This window comes from Oncorhynchus keta, unplaced genomic scaffold (assembly GCF_023373465.1).
Source record: "Oncorhynchus keta strain PuntledgeMale-10-30-2019 unplaced genomic scaffold, Oket_V2 Un_contig_6587_pilon_pilon, whole genome shotgun sequence".
Classification (NCBI taxonomy): domain Eukaryota; kingdom Metazoa; phylum Chordata; class Actinopteri; order Salmoniformes; family Salmonidae; genus Oncorhynchus; species Oncorhynchus keta.
Genome location: NW_026288944.1, coordinates 148043 through 161687, shown reverse-complemented (window position 1 = coordinate 161687; position 13645 = coordinate 148043). Strand labels below are relative to the sequence as shown.

Below are 13645 nucleotides of genomic sequence, written 5' to 3'. Positions count from 1 at the left end.
GAAGCAGCCAAAACCCCGTTATGTTTCACACACACAAAGACTAGCCGGTTGTATCTCTCTCCGACCAATAAAGGGCATTCCGTTCCTTCACCTCAAACACTAACCAGAGGCATATCACATGACTGGATTCATAAACACGTCTCATTTGAAATATTCCTCTCATCTAACTCCTCGGGGGGAATTCTGGGAACATTCCAGCATAGTATAGTAGGTCTGCTTCCCAAACGGCACCCTATATATATATATATATAGTGCATGATAGGTCCGGGTCAAAAGTAGTGCACACTAGATAGGGAGCCATTTGGGACGTACCCTTCGTGAGCACTTCCTCCTGTCCCTGTAATTTCCCAGTTCTTCTTCATATGTGGGATTTCCATGGAGCCCAGGCGTAGCCAGACACACATTATATTGGTCTGACGACTCCATCGTGGTTTATACAAGTCTCCCCCAGATCACATCTCCTCTTGGCTAACTCGGAGTGCATTCCAAATGGCACCGTATGGTTCTTGGTTTAAAGGGAACCACTGGTTACCCTATATCGGGTAGTGAGCCTTTTAGGATGGAACCACTGGTTAAACCCTGAGTCCCCACCACAGTGTTGTAGGACTGGAACCTCTGGTTAAACCCTGAGTCCCCACCACAGTGTTGTGGAGCTGGAACCTCTGGTTAAACCTGAGTCCCCACCACAGTGTTGTAGAGCTGGAACCTCTGGTTAAACCCTGAGTCCCCACCACAGTGTTGTAGGACTGGAACCTCTGGTTAAACCCTGAGTCCCCACCACAGTGTTGTAGAACTGGAACCTCTGGTTAAACCCTGAGTCCCCACCACAGTGTTGTGAGCTGGAACCTCTCTGGTTAAACCTGGAACCTGAGTCCCTGAGTCCCCACCACAGTGTTGTAGAACTGGAACCTCTGGTTAAACCCTGAGTCCCCACCACAGTGTTGTAGGACTGGAACCTCTGGTTAAACCCCCACCACAGTGTTGTGGAGTCCTCCACCACAGTGTTGTAGGACTGGAACCTCTGGTTAAACCCTGAGTCCCCACCACAGTGTTGTAGGACTGGAACCTCTGGTTAAACCCTGAGTCCCCACCACAGTGTTGTAGGACTGGAACCTCTGGTTAAACCCTGAGTCCCCACCACAGTGTTGTAGGACTGGAACCTCTGGTTAAACCCTGAGTCCCCACCACAGTGTTGTAGAACTGGAACCTCTGGTTAAACCCTGAGTCCCCACCACAGTGTTGTAGAGCTGGAACCTCTGGTTAAACCCTGAGTCCCCACCACAGTGTTGTAGAGCTGGAACCTCTGGTTAAACCCTGAGTCCCCACCACAGTGTTGTAGGACTGGAACCTCTGGTTAAACCCTGAGTCCCCACCACAGTGTTGTGGAGCTGGAACCTCTGGTTAAACCCTGAGTCCCCAATCAGTCACACATTACACTGTTTCCATTTTCATGACTTCCTTCTGTCAAAGGCCTTAATTTATTCAAGCTCCACTATCAAGGTTTTTCCAGCGCCTCACGACATCGTTATGCTGAAACAACTTCCTTTTTCATAAACCACAAAACCACTTCATCACTGCTTGAAGGACAATTCATTTCAGTAGAGCAGGAGAAAGCACGTAATAGCATCTGCATTTAAGCTGGAGTAGAGCAGAGATTGGACCTTAACCCCCACGGAGGCTGGATCCTAACCCCCATGGAGGCTGGACCCAAACCCCCATGGAGGCTGGACCATAAACCCATGGAGGCTGGATCCTAACCCCATGGAGGCTGGACCCTAACCCCATGGAGGCTGGACCATAAACCCATGGAGGCTGGACCTTAACCCGCATGGAGATTGGACCTTTCAACCCCCATGGAGGCTGGACCTTAACCCCCATGGAGATTGGACCTAACCCCATGGAGGCTGGACCTTAACCCCCATGGATATTGGACCCTAACCCCATGGAGATTGGACCCTAACCCCCATGGAGATTGGACCCAACCCCCATGGAGATTGGACCTTAACCCCCATGGAGGCTGGACCTAACCCCCATGGATATTGGACCCTAACCCCCATGGAGATTGGACCCTAACCCCCATGGAGATTGGACCCTAACCCCCATGGATATTGGACCTTAACCCCCATGGAGATTGGAACCCCAACACCCATGGAGATTGGACCTTAACCCCATGGAGATTGGACCCTAACCCCCATGGAGATTGGACCTTAACCCCCATGGAGATTGGACCCTAACCCCCATGGAGATTGGACCCTAACCCCATGGAGATTGGACCCTAACCCCCATGGAGATTGGACCCTAACCCCCATGGAGATTGGACCCTAACCCCCATGGAGGCTGGACCCTAACCCCCATTGAGATTGGACCTTAACCCCCATGGAGGCTGGACCTTAACCCCCATGGAGGCTGGACCCTAACCCCATGGAGGCTGGACCTTAACCCCCATGGAGATTGGACCTAACCCCATGGAGATTGGACCTAACCCCATGGATATTGGACCCTAACCCCATGGAGGATGGACCTTAATCCCCATGGAGGCTGGACCTTAATCCCCATGGAGGCTGGACCTAACCCCCATGTAGATTGGACCTAACCCCCACGGAGATTGGACCTTAACCCCCATGGAGATTGGACCTTAACCCCCATGGAGATTGGACCTTAACCCCATGGAGATTGGACCTTAACCCCCATGGAGATTGAACCCTAACCCCCATGGAGGCTGGAACTTAACCCCATGGAGGCTGGACCTCCTAATCCCCATGGAGGTTGGACCCTAACCCCCATGGAGATTGAACCCTAACCCCCATGGAGATTGGACCTAACCGCCATGGAGATTGAACCCTAACCCCCATGGAGGCTGGAACTTAATCCCCATGGAGGCTGGACCTTAATCCCCATGGAGGCTGGACCCTAACCCCCATGGAGATTGGACCCTAACCCCCATGGAGATTGGACCCTAACCCCCATGGAGATTGGACCTTAACCTCCATGGAGATTGGACCCTAACCCCCATGACTTAAAGGGGAGGGAATGTGGTTCTAACCTGCATCTATCTAGTCCTCTGTTTCATACCTCATGGTCTCCACTCGATCTAGTCCTCTGTTTCAGACCTCCTCATGGTCCCCACCCTATCTAGTCCTCTGTTACAGACCTCCTCATGGTCCCCACTCTGTCTAGTCCTGTTACAGACCTCCTCATGGCCCCCACTCTACCTAGTCCTCTGTTACAGACCTCATGGTCCCCACTCTGTCTAGTCCTCTGTTACAGACCTCATGGTTCCCACTCTGTCTAGTCCTCTGTTACAGACCTCATGGTCCCCACTCTGTCTAGTCCTGTTACAGACCTCCTCATGGTCCCCACTCTGTCTAGTCCTGTTTCAGACCTCATGGTTCCCACTCTACCTAGTCCTCTGTTACAGACCTCCTCATGGTCCCCACTCTGTCTAGTCCTCTGTTACAGACCTCCTCATGGTCCCCACTCTGTCTAGTCCTCTGTTTCAGACCTCCTCATGGTCCCCACTCTGTCTAGTCCTCTGTTACAGACCTCCTCATGGTCTCCACTACCTAGTCCTCTGTTTCAGACCTCATGGTTCCCACTCTACCTAGTCCTCTGTTACAGACCTCATGGTTCCCACTCTGTCTAGTCCTCTGTTTCAGACCTCATGGTCTCCACTCTGTCTAGTCCTCTGTTACAGACCTCATGGTCCCCACTCAGAGAGGAGAGTGAGATGAGGAGAGAGGAGAGGAAAAGAGGGAGATGAGGAGAGAGACATGAGGAGAGGAGAGATGTGGAGTGAGAGGAGATAGGAGAGGGAGATGAGGAGAAAGAGATACTGACATCATCCCTCCGTACTGACATCATCCCTATGTACTGACATCAGACTCAGGTGCCTGACCTCCAAACAGGATATTAATAACATCACTCATAGGCGATTGGATCTATAAAGACATCAACAAGATAGGGGGAGAGGAGAAGAGAGAGGGAGCAAGGGGAGATGAGAAGGGGAGAGGAGAAAGGAGGGAGAGGGAGGAGAGGGGGAAAGAGAGATATGAGTGCCCATTGCTGAAAGATGAACCAGTCTACTGTATTTGATTTGGTTCATTAAATCCTGACTGTGTGTTCGTACGTTGTGTATGTCTACGCTGTGTGTACGTGAGTTGTGTATGTCTACGCTGTGTGCACGTGAGTTGTGATCAGGATAACGATTTCCAGAATCAAAAGGAACACATGATTTAATACACTCTATCAAACAATTTAACTTGTTTTCAACTTCAACAGTGAGTACGCTCTCCACCACCTCCCTCTTCACCACCTCCCTCTCCACCACCTCCCTCCTTCCCTTCCTCCCTACCACCTCCCTCCCTCTCCACCACCTCCCTCCTTCCCTCCCTCTCCACCTTCATCCTCCTCCCACTCTACCTCTCGATGGCTCTTCCACCTCTCCTCTACCTCCCTCGACCACCTCCCTCTAGATGGCTCCTCTACCTCCCTCGACCACCTCCCTCTAGATGGCTCCTCTACCTCCCTCGCCCACCTCCCTCTAGATGGCTCCTCTACCTCCCTCGCCCACCTCCCTCTAGATGGCTCCTCTACCTCCCTCGACCACCTCCCTCTAGATGGCTCCTCTACCTCCCTCTAGATGGCTCCTCTACCTCCCTCTAGATGGCTCCTCTACCTCCCTCGACTACCTCCCTCTAGATGGCTCCTCTACCTCCCTCGACCACCTCCCTCTAGATGTCTTCTCTACCTCCCTCGACCACCTCCCTCTGGATGGCTCCTCTCCCTCCCCCTGGATGGCTCCTCTACCTCCCTCTAGATGGCACCTCTACCTCCCTCTAGATGGCTCCTCTACCTCCCTCTGGATGGCTCCTCTACCTCCCTCTAGATGGCACCTCTACCTCCCTCTCGATGGCTCTTCCACCTCTCCTCTACCTCCCTCGACCACCTCCCTCTAGATGGCTCATCTACCTCCCTCTCGACCACCTCCCCTCTAGATGGCTCCTCTACCTCCCTCGGCCACCTCCCTCTAGATGGCTCCTCTACCTCCCTCGGCCACCTCCCTCTAGATGGCTCCTCTACCTCCTCGACCACCTCCCTCTAGATGGCTCCTCTACCTCCCTCTAGATGGCTCCTCTACCTCCCTCTAGATGGCTCCTCTACCTCCCTCGACTACCTCCCTCTAGATGGCTCCTCTACCTCCCTCCACCACCTCCCTCTAGATGTCTTCTCTACCTCCCTTGACCACCTCCCTCTGGATGGCTCCTCTCCCTCCCTCTGGATGGCTCCTCTACCTCCCTCTAGATGGCACCTCTACCTCCCTCTAGATGACACCTCTACCTCCCTCTAGATGGCTCCTCTACCTCCCACCTAGATGGCTCCTCTACCTCCCTCGACCACCTCCTCTAGATGGCTCCCACTCTCCTCCCTCTAGATGGCTCCTCTACCTCCCTCGACCACCTCCCTCTAGATGGCTCCTCTACCTCCCTCTAGATGGCTCCTCTACCTCCCTCTAGATGGCTCCTCTACCTCCCTCGACCACCTCCCTCTAGATGGCTCCTCTACCTCCCTCGACCACCTCCCTCTAGATGTCTTCTCTACCTCCCTCGACCACCTCCCTCTAGATGGCTCCTCTACCTCCCTCGACCACCTCCCTCTAGGAGTCTCCTCTACCTCCCTCGACCACCTCCCTCTAGATGGCTCCTCTCACTCCCTCGACCACCTCCCTCTAGATGGCTCCTCTACCTCCCTCTAGATGGCTCCTCTCCCTCCCTCGACCACCTCCCTCTAGATGTCTTCTCTACCTCCCTTGACCACCTCCCTCTGGATGGCTCCTCTCCTCCCTCTGGATGGCTCCTCTACCTCCCTCTAGATGGCACCTCTACCTCCCTCTAGATGGCTCCTCTACCTCCCTCTAGATGGCTCCTCTACCTCCCTCGACCACCTCCCTCTAGATGGCTCCTCTCCCTCCCTCTAGATGGCTCCTCTACCTCCCTCTAGATGGCTCCTCTCCCTCCCTCTAGATGGCTCCTTTACCTCCCTCTAGATGGCTCCTCTACCTCCCCGACCACCTCCCTCTAGGAGGCTCCTCTACCTCCCTCGACCACCTCCCTCTAGATGGCTCCTCTCACTCCCTCGACCACCTCCCTCTAGATGGCTCCTCTACCTCCCTCTAGATGGCTCCTCGACCACCTCCCTCTATGAGGCTCCTCTACCTCCCTCGACCACCTCCCTCTAGGAGGCTCCTCTACCTCCCTCGACCACCTCCCTCTATGAGGCTCCTCTACCTCCCTCGACCACCTCCCTCTAGATGGCTCCTCTCCCTCCCTCTAGATGGATCCTCTACCTCCCTCGAGATGGCTCCTCTACCTCCCTCGAGATGGCTCCTCTACCTCCCTCGAGATGGCTCCTCTACCTCCCTCTAGATGGCTCCTCTACCTCCCTCTAGATGGCTCCTCCACCTCCCTCTAGATGGCTCCTCCACCTCCCTCTAGATGGCTCCTCTACCTCCCTCTAGATGGCTCCTCTACCTCCCTCTAGATGGCTCCTCTACCTCCCTCTAGATGGCTCCTCTACCTCCCTCTAGATGGCTCCTCTACCTCCCTCTAGATGGCTCCTCCACCTCCCTCTAGATGGCTCCTCTACCTCCCTCTAGATGGCTCCTCCACCTCCCTCTAGATGGCTCCTCCACCTCCCTCTAGATGGCTCCTCTACCTCCCTCTAGATGGCTCCTCCACCTCCCTCTAGATGGCTCCCATCTGTTCCTCGGTAGGCTGTCATTGAAAATAAGAATTTGTTCTTAACTGACTTGCCTGGTTAAAAAAGGTAGAATAAAATTCATCAAAACTGCCATCTAGTGGTGAAACACAGCCATGACAACCTAAAGGGACATCCCTATCCAATTTTACCTTTATTTAACTCAGCAAGTCAATTAAGAACAAATCCTTATTTTCAATGACAGCCTATCGGGAACAGTGGGTTAATTGCCTTGTTCAGGGGCAGAAGGACCGATGTTGCCACTTGTCAGCTTGAAACCTGTTGGTTTCTAGTCCAACTCTCTAACCACTAGGCCACCTGCCTCCCTAACCACTAGGCCGCCTGCCTCCCTAACCACTAGGCCGCCTGCCTCCCCTAACCACTAGGCCGCCTGCCTCCCTAACCACTAGGCCGCCTGCCTCCCTAACCACTAGGCCGCCTGCCTCCCCTAACCACTAGGCCGCCTGCCTCCTCTACACCAACCACTAGGCCACCTGCCTCCTCTACACCAACCACTAGGCTACCTGCCTCCTCTACACCAACCACTAGGCTACCTGCCTCCTCTACACCAACCACTAGGCTACCTGCCTCCTCTACACCAACCACTAGGCTACCTGCCTCCTCTACACCAACCACTAGGCTACCTGCCTCCTCTACACCAACCACTAGGCTACCTGCCTCCTCTACACCAACCACTAGGCTACCTGCCTCCTCTACACCAACCACTAGGCTACCTGCCTCCTCTACACCAACCACTAGGCTACCTGCCTCCTCTACACCAACCACTAGGCTACCTGCCTCCTCTACACCAACCACTAGGCTACCTGCCTCCTCTACACCAACCACTAGGCTACCTGCCTCCTCTACACCAACCACTAGGCTACCTGCCTCCTCTACACCAACCACTAGGCTACCTGCCTCCTCTACACCAACCACTAGGCTACCTGCCTCCTCTACACCAACCACTAGGCTACCTGCCTCCTCTACACCAACCACTAGGCTACCTGCCTCCTCTACACCAACCACTAGGCTACCTGCCACCTCTACACTCTAACCACTAGGCTACCTGCCTCCTCTACACCAACCACTAGGCTACCTGCCTCCTCTACACCAACCACTAGGCTACCTGCCTCCTCTACACCAACCACTAGGCTACCTGCCTCCTCTACACCAACCACTAGGCTACCTGCCTCCTCTACACCAACCACTAGGCTACCTGCCTCCTCTACACCAACCACTAGGCTACCTGCCTCCTCTACACCAACCACTAGGCTACCTGCCTCCTCTACACCAACCACTAGGCTACCTGCCTCCTCTACACCAACCACTAGGCTACCTGCCTCCTCTACACCAACCACTAGGCTACCTGCCTCCTCTACACCAACCACTAGGCTACCTGCCTCCTCTACACCAACCACTAGGCTACCTGCCTCCTCTACACCAACCACTAGGCTACCTGCCTCCTCTACACCAACCACTAGGCTACCTGCCTCCTCTACACCAACCACTAGGCTACCTGCCTCCTCTACACTCTAACCACTAGGCTACCTGCCTCCTCTACACTCTAACCACTAGACTACCTGCCTCCTCTACACTCTAACCACTAGGCTACCTGCCTCCTCTACACTCTAACCACTAGACTACCTGCCTCCTCTACACTCTAACCACTAGGCTACCTGCCTCCTCTACACCAACCACTAGGCTACCTGCCTCCTCTACACCAACCACTAGGCTACCTGCCTCCTCTACACTCTAACCACTAGGCTACCTGCCTCCTCTACACCAACCACTAGGCTACCTGCCTCCTCTACACCAACCACTAGGCTACCTGCCTCCTCTACACCAACCACTAGGCTACCTGCCTCCTCTACACTCTAACCACTAGGCTACCTGCCTCCTCTACACTCTAGCCACTAGGCTACCTGCCTCCTCTACACTCTAGCCACTAGGCTACCCTGCCACCTCTACACTCTAACCACTAGACTACCTGCCACCTCTACACTCTAACCACTAGGCTACCTGCCTCCTCTACACTCTAACCACTAGGCTACCTGCCACCTCTACACTCTAACCACTAGACTACCTGCCTCCTCTACACTCCAACCACTAGGCTACCTGCCTCCTCTACACTCTAACCACTAGGCTACCTGCCTCCTCTACACTCTAACCACTAGGCTACCTGCCTCCTCTACACTCTAACCACTAGGCTACCTGCCTCCTCTACACTCTAACCACTAGGCTACCTGCCACCTCTACACTCTAACCACTAGGCTACCTGCCTCCTCTACACTCTAACCACTAGACTACCTGCCTCCTCTACACTCTAACCACTAGGCTACCTGCCTCCTCTACACTCTAACCACTAGGCTACCTGCCACCTCTACACTCTAACCACTAGGCTACCTGCCACCTCTACACTCTAACCACTAGGCTACCTGCCACCTCTACACTCTAACCACTAGGCTACCTGCCTCCTCTACACTCTAACCACTAGGCTACCTGCCTCCTCTACACTCTAACCACTAGGCTACCTGCCTCCTCTACACTCTAACCACTAGGCTACCTGCCTCCTCTACACTCTAACCACTAGGCTACCTGCCTCCTCTACACTCTAACCACTAGGCTACCTGCCTCCTCTACACCAACCACTAGGCTACCTGCCTCCTCTACACCAACCACTAGGCTACCTGCCTCCTCTACACCAACCACTAGGCTACCTGCCTCCTCTACACCAACCACTAGGCTACCTGCCTCCTCTACACCAACCACTAGGCTACCTGCCTCCTCTACACCAACCACTAGGCTACCTGCCACCTCTACACTCTAACCACTAGGCTACCTGCCTCCTCTACACCAACCACTAGGCTACCTGCCTCCTCTACACCAACCACTAGGCTACCTGCCTCCTCTACACCAACCACTAGGCTACCTGCCTCCTCTACACCAACCACTAGGCTACCTGCCTCCTCTACACCAACCACTAGGCTACCTGCCTCCTCTACACCAACCACTAGGCTACCTGCCCCCTCTACACCAACCACTAGGCTACCTGCCTCCTCTACACCAACCACTAGGCTACCTGCCTCCTCTACACTCAACCACTAGGCTACCTGCCTCCTCTACACCAACCACTAGGCTACCTGCCTCCTCTACACCAACCACTAGGCTACCTGCCTCCTCTACACCAACCACTAGGCTACCTGCCTCCTCTACACCAACCACTAGGCTACCTGCCTCCTCTACACCAACCACTAGGCTACCTGCCTCCTCTACACCAACCACTAGGCTACCTGCCTCCTCTACACTAACCACTAGGCTACCTGCCTCCTCTACACCAACCACTAGGCTACCTGCCTCCTCTACACTCTAACCACTAGGCTACCTGCCTCCTCTACACTCTAACCACTAGGCTACCTGCCTCCTCTACACTCTAACCACTAGGCTACCTGCCTCCTCTACACTCTAACCACTAGACTACCTGCCTCCTCTACACTCTAACCACTAGGCTACCTGCCTCCTCTACACCAACCACTAGGCTACCTGCCTCCTCTACACCAACCACTAGGCTACCTGCCTCCTCTACACTCTAACCACTAGGCTACCTGCCTCCTCTACACCAACCACTAGGCTACCTGCCTCCTCTACACCAACCACTAGGCTACCTGCCTCCTCTACACCAACCACTAGGCTACCTGCCTCCTCTACACTCTAACCACTAGGCTACCTGCCTCCTCTACACTCTAACCACTAGGCTACCTGCCTCCTCTACACTCTAACCACTAGGCTACCCTGCCACCTCTACACTCTAACCACTAGACTACCTGCCACCTCTACACTCTAACCACTAGGCTACCTGCCTCCTCTACACTCTAACCACTAGGCTACCTGCCACCTCTACACTCTAACCACTAGACTACCTGCCTCCTCTACACTCCAACCACTAGGCTACCTGCCTCCTCTACACTCTAACCACTAGGCTACCTGCCTCCTCTACACTCTAACCACTAGGCTACCTGCCTCCTCTACACTCTAACCACTAGGCTACCTGCCTCCTCTACACTCTAACCACTAGGCTACCTGCCACCTCTACACTCTACCCACTAGGCTACCTGCCTCCTCTACACTCTAACCACTAGACTACCTGCCTCCTCTACACTCTAACCACTAGGCTACCTGCCTCCTCTACACTCTAACCACTAGGCTACCTGCCACCTCTACACTCTAACCACTAGGCTACCTGCCACCTCTACACTCTAACCACTAGGCTACCTGCCACCTCTACACTCTAACCACTAGGCTACCTGCCTCCTCTACACTCTAACCACTAGGCTACCTGCCTCCTCTACACTCTAACCACTAGGCTACCTGCCTCCTCTACACTCTAACCACTAGACTACCTGCCTCCTCTACACTCTAACCACTAGGCTACCTGCCTCCTCTACACTCTAACCACTAGGCTACCTGCCTCCTCTACACTCTAACCACTAGGCTACCTGCCTCCTCTACACTCTAACCACTAGGCTACCTGCCTCCTCTACACTCTAACCACTAGGCTACCTGCCTCCTCTACACTCTAACCACTAGGCTACCTGCCTCCTCTACACTCTAACCACTAGGCTACCTGCCTCCTCTACACTCTAACCACTAGGCTACCTGCCTCCTCTACACTCTAACCACTAGGCTACCTGCCTCCTCTACACTCTAACCACTAGACTACCTGCCTCCTCTACACTCTAACCACTAGACTACCTGCCTCCTCTACACTCTAACCACTAGGCTACCTGCCTCCTCTACACTCTAACCACTAGGCTACCTGCCTCCTCTACACTCTAACCACTAGGCTACCTGCCTCCTCTACACTCTAACCACTAGGCTACCTGCCTCCTCTACACTCTAACCACTAGGCTACCTGCCTCCTCTACACTCTAACCACTAGGCTACCTGCCTCCTCTACACTCTAACCACTAGGCTACCTGCCGTCCCTACACTCTAACCACTAGGCTACCTGCCTCCTCTACACTCTAACCACTAGGCTACCTGCCTCCTCTACACTCTAACCACTAGGCTACCTGCCGTCCCTACACTCTAACCACTAGGCTACCTGCCTCCTCTACACTCTAACCACTAGGCTACCTGCCGTCCCTACACTCTAACCACTAGGCTACCTGCCTCCTCTACACTCTAACCACTAGGCTACCTGCCTCCTCTACACTCTAACCACTAGGCTACCTGCCTCCTCTACACTCTAACCACTAGGCTACCTGCCACCTCTACACTCTAACCACTAGGCTACCTGCCTCCTCTACACTCTAACCACTAGGCTACCTGCCTCCTCTACACTCTAACCACTAGGCTACCTGCCTCCTCTACACTCTAACCACTAGGCTACCTGCCTCCTCTACACTCTAACCACTAGGCTACCTGCCTCCTCTACACTCTAACCACTAGGATACCCTGCCACCTCTACACTCTAACCACTAGGCTACCTGCCTCCTCTACACTCTAACCACTAGGCTACCTGCCTCCTCTACACTCTAACCACTAGGCTACCTGCCTCCTCTACACTCTAACCACTAGGCTACCTGCCTCCTCTACACTCTAACCACTAGGCTACCTGCCTCCTCTACACTCTAACCACTAGGCTACCTGCCTCCTCTACACTCTAACCACTAGGCTACCTGCCCCCTCTACACTCTAACCACTAGGCTACCTGCCTCCTCTACACTCTAACCACTAGGCTACCTGCCTCCTCTACACTCTAACCACTAGGCTACCTGCCCCCTCTACACTCTAACCACTAGGCTACCTGCCTCCTCTACACTCTAACCACTAGGCTACCTGCCTCCTCTACACTCTAACCACTAGGCTACCTGCCTCCTCTACACTCTAACCACTAGGCTACCTGCCTCCTCTACACTCTAACCACTAGGTTACCCTGCCACCTCTACACTCTAACCACTAGTCTACCTGCCCCCTCTACACTCTAACCACTAGGCTACCTGCCGCCTCTACGCTCTAACCACTAGGCTACCTGCCTCCTCTACACTCTAACCACTAGGCTACCTGCCACCTCTACACTCTAACCACTAGTCTACCTGCCTCCTCTACACTCTAACCACTAGTCTACCTGCCTCCTCTACACTCTAACCACTAGGCTACCTGCCGCCTCTACACTCTAACCACTAGGCTACCTGCCTCCTCTACACTCTAACCACTAGGCTACCTGCCTCCTCTACACTCTAACCACTAGGCTACCTGCCGCCTCTACACTCTAACCACTAGGCTACCTGCCTCCTCTACACTCTAACCACTAGGCTACCTGCCTCCTCTACACTCTAACCACTAGGCTACCTGCCTCCTCTACACTCTAACCACTAGGCTACCTGCCTCCTCTCCACTCTAACCACTAGGCTACCTGCCTCCTCTACACTCTAACCACTAGGCTACCTGCCTCCTCTACACTCTAACCACTAGGCTACCTGCCTCCTCTACACTCTAACCACTAGGCTACCTGCCTCCTCTACACTCTAACCACTAGGCTACCTGCCACCTCTACACTCTAACCACTAGGCTACCTGCCACCTCTACACTCTAACCACTAGGCTACCTGCCTCCTCTACACTCTAACCACTAGGCTACCTGCCTCCTCTACACTCTAACCACTAGGCTACCTGCCTCCTCTACACTCTAACCACTAGGCTACCTGCCTCCTCTACACTCTAACCACTAGGCTACCTGCCTCCTCTACACTCTAACCACTAGGCTACCTGCCTCCTCTACACTCTAACCACTAGGCTACCTGCCTCCTCTACACTCTAACCACTAGGCTACCTGCCTCCTCTACACTCTAACCACTAGGCTACCTGCCCCCTCTACACTCTAACCACTAGGC

The 13645-nt window shown here is 54.1% G+C and overlaps 1 long non-coding RNA gene across 1 annotated transcript; it reads right to left on the bottom strand.

Moving 5' to 3' along the window:
- Window positions 1-8720: 8720 nt before the first annotated feature.
- On the bottom strand, window positions 8721-13645 carry LOC127926005 (uncharacterized). The gene is made up of 3 exons (XR_008123050.1): window positions 13297-13645; window positions 10959-11950; window positions 8721-9252 (listed from the first exon to the last, which is right to left on the bottom strand). It is a non-coding gene; the product is annotated as an uncharacterized LOC127926005 (long non-coding RNA).